Source organism: Dipodomys merriami, unplaced genomic scaffold (genome assembly GCF_024711535.1).
Source record: "Dipodomys merriami isolate MVZ:Mamm:240054 unplaced genomic scaffold, mDipMer1.0.p SCAF_15, whole genome shotgun sequence".
Taxonomy (NCBI): Eukaryota; Metazoa; Chordata; class Mammalia; order Rodentia; family Heteromyidae; genus Dipodomys; species Dipodomys merriami.
In genome coordinates this window covers 33,233,588-33,237,055 of record NW_027202826.1, presented here as the reverse complement: position 1 = coordinate 33,237,055, position 3,468 = coordinate 33,233,588, and the positions used below count along the sequence as shown (strand labels likewise).

Sequence of the window (3,468 nt, the reverse complement as noted above, 5' to 3'; positions counted from 1 at the left end):
GCAGAAATAGTACAAGGGACCCAAAATAAAAGTGGTTGAATAAAATATAATTGTTTCTCTGACCCATAACAAAATTCAGAAATGTGGCACTCACGGTTGATTTGGCAGCTTCATAAAGTAGAGTTTGGGCAGACATAGAGTTTCTCTCCCTACTATCCCACTGAGGTGTGATAGTTGAATTTATGTTCGCAAAGAAACAGCACTTTATAATCTAAACCAGTGTCTTCCCTAAAATGCTTACTCCATAGGACAATTTAAGTGTTCCAATCCTCAAAAAACCTACTCAAAGATAAAGATGAATTAAGTCCCATGAGATTGAAACTGTTCTAGAGATTATACTAATTTCTATAGAGCTTTCAATGATGTCCAACTCAAAAGTTATTTCTTTTTACCCACCTGCTTTTAAATGATCAACTTCACTCTTAGGGCCTACCTGAATGGGTATCAATACCCTAGTCACTTCAAATTATTGTAGGAATGATAATATTCCTTCTTACATGTAACAAAACTCATACTGAACAATAAGTTCTAGGTTGCAAAAGAATGTTTATTTTTGCACCTGTTGGTAAGCTTTTGTTAGATATTAAACAAAGACACACACAAGTGCTATACATACTATTTCTAAGAATTGAGAATTTGTCTATCACAACTAACACAGCTATCCATGAAAGATAAATATGGGAGCAAAATAACAAAATAACAAATATTACTCTTTTCTGCATATATATGCAGAAAATATGTATCATGGCTAACTCACAAACCCGTGTGGAATTATCACAAAGAAATCTATTAATGTATGAAAAATAAAAATAATTAAAAAGAACAGGAATTTACATGGATTGAATGAAAATGAGAAAAATTTGACTATGATTCTTAGAAACATTTTTGTTACTTTACATGATAGTCTATATTCTGATAATCTTTTTTTTTTGGGGGGGGGGTGTCCGGTCCTGGGGCCTGAACTCTGGGCCTAGGCACTGTCCCTCAGCTCTTTAGCTCAAGGCTAGCGCTCTACCACTTGAGCCACAGCGCCACTTCCGTCTTTTTTCTTTTCGCTTATGTGTTGCTGAGGAATTGAACCCAGGGCCTCGTGCATGCAAGGCAAACGCTCTACCACTGAGCCACCTTCCCAGCCCCATTCTGACAATCTTACAACACGAAAACCTTATACTTGTTTTATTAATAACATTCAATTTGGCAAATTAACTTTAACAAATCATCACACTGATGATCTATGCTGTTTCTCAATTGTTATAGCTAAACACTGTAGTCATAAGCCAGGTGTTGGGAGCTCATGCCTAGTTATTCAGGAAGCTGAGATCTGAGGACTGAAGTTGAAAGCCAGCCCAGAGAGGAAAGTCCATGAGAGTCTTATCTCCAACTAACTACCAAAAAAGGCAGAAGTGGAGCTGTGGCATAAGTGGTAGAGCACTAGCCTTGTGCAAATGGAGCTCAGGGACAGCACCCAAAGCCCAGAGTTCAAGCCCCAGGACCAGCACAAAAATGAAACAAAACAAAAAGATACTGTAGTTATGATATTCCCCACTGAGAATTTCTGTCACATAACCTAAGCAAACTCTATATTGTATTAGTTCAAACTGTAGTAAATAGAAGACCTACCCCTATATGGGAGAGAAAAATCTGTGCAGGATAATTTGTAAATAACCCAGTTCAAGAACCCTAGCATCCTCTGGTGAGCAGCCCACTGCTATTTCCCAGTATTGTGGGACTGCCATGATCTGATACTGGCCAAAGATACAGAAGAAGATTGACGATAAGGTATATATGAGAGGAAAACATGACTCTAAAATTAGCCACCTATGTAACTACTGTGGAAGTGCTACTGGTATAAAATACAGACACCATGCAAAGGAATGAAAACTTTCCTCACAGGAGCCTAACAGGGGCAAAAACTGCACTTTATTTCAAAGTCTAGCACCTCTGATCTCACTTCAGGAGTGATGGATGTGGTGATTTACTAAACCTCTGCTTCTGCCTAGCTAGCCTGATTGTCTTCTACCTAGCTTAATTGTCTTCTCTAATGAAATTTTGTGCTCACTTGCACAGGGTGAAGGAAAATATGTTTTGTTTTGTTTTTTAATTTTTTTATTGTGAAAATACTGTACAGAGGAGTTACAATTACATGAGCAAGGTAATGAGTACATTTCTTATCAAGCATTGTTGCCTCCTCCTTTGTTTCCCCTTCCCATCCCTTCCCATCTCCCACACCCTCCCCCCTGCCCGTCCCTCCAAAATTGTAAAGTTCATTTTTCGACATAACATCTTGTACATCTCATTGTTGCAATGGGTTCATCTGTATTCTTATTTACAATTTGTTTTTTCTCTTACCCTCCACAAAGTATACCAACGGGAAATATGTTATCTCTGATAACATGATATCTCTGATAACATGTTATCTCTGGCTGTCAAGATTACAGTTGTTTTTGGAGTTTTAGAATTTTTGTGCATTTCCCAAATTTTCTATACCTAATGTGTTATTTTATAATTAGACAATAAGGTTATAAATTTTAAAACAATCAAGATAGAACATTAAATAAACCACATTATTTAGATATAATGGAACAATGGGCTCTGTCAGAATGGTATATTTAAAGCCAGTATAGAAAAAGAGGAAATTCTGTTAAGAACTTAGAAACAAGGTTAGTTAGGGAAAGTAATTATGTATATTAAACTTACATATGGCTTGATTTTCACATGATTTCAATGACAGCTACAGAGGAGAAACTCATATATCACATAATATATACATCTATATCATATATAATATATAGGTATATCATATATATATAATATCTGTAATTCTCAATGTATATAAAGGTCATCTGCCTATATAAAACAGAGATTGAAAATTTCATGTTTTTCCATTTCTCAGTGAGATGAAATTAAAAGATGCGAAGTGAGACACATACAGATCCTTATAAACTATATTGCAAATTTATTGCTGTTGAAAGATTATAGCATTCTGCCTCCTGTAATTGCTCTGTGACTTGTCATGGACATGTTATATTTGCTGAAAATGTACATTTCCAATGATTTTGAAGGTAATCCTATTCTTATCACATTCAAGTGGTAAAGTGTCTCTTAGGTGCCAGTGCAGACAATTCCTAGTGCATTATTTCCATGTTAGCCTTAAAGAAAACTGTGATCATGACAGATATGCAGAAGAGTTAACACATTATGGAAGACCATAGGTCTGATAATTCGGGGCACCAAGATAAATGAGATTTGTTATTATTTGTAAATCAGATAAATCAGATAACTCAAATTTTCACAATGAACTTTCTAAATTGTATTTGGAGATCATCAAATTGTATGTTGTAACTTCAAAGAAAGTCAACTAAACCTGAGATGAAAAGCCAAAAGGTCTTTGGGAAAACTGACAAAAGATGCACTAATATAAGCCTCAAACTCCAGACTAAATGAAGGGTTCATAATAAAACTATGAAG

At 35.6% G+C, this 3,468-nt stretch overlaps 1 non-coding gene across 1 annotated transcript; it reads right to left on the bottom strand.

Moving 5' to 3' along the window:
* Positions 1 to 482: 482 nt before the first annotated feature.
* On the bottom strand, positions 483 to 608 carry LOC138827073 (small nucleolar RNA SNORA40). Its single transcript, XR_011371945.1, has one exon. It is a non-coding gene; the product is annotated as a small nucleolar RNA SNORA40 (small nucleolar RNA).
* Between the last annotated feature and the right edge of the window lie 2,860 nt (positions 609 to 3,468).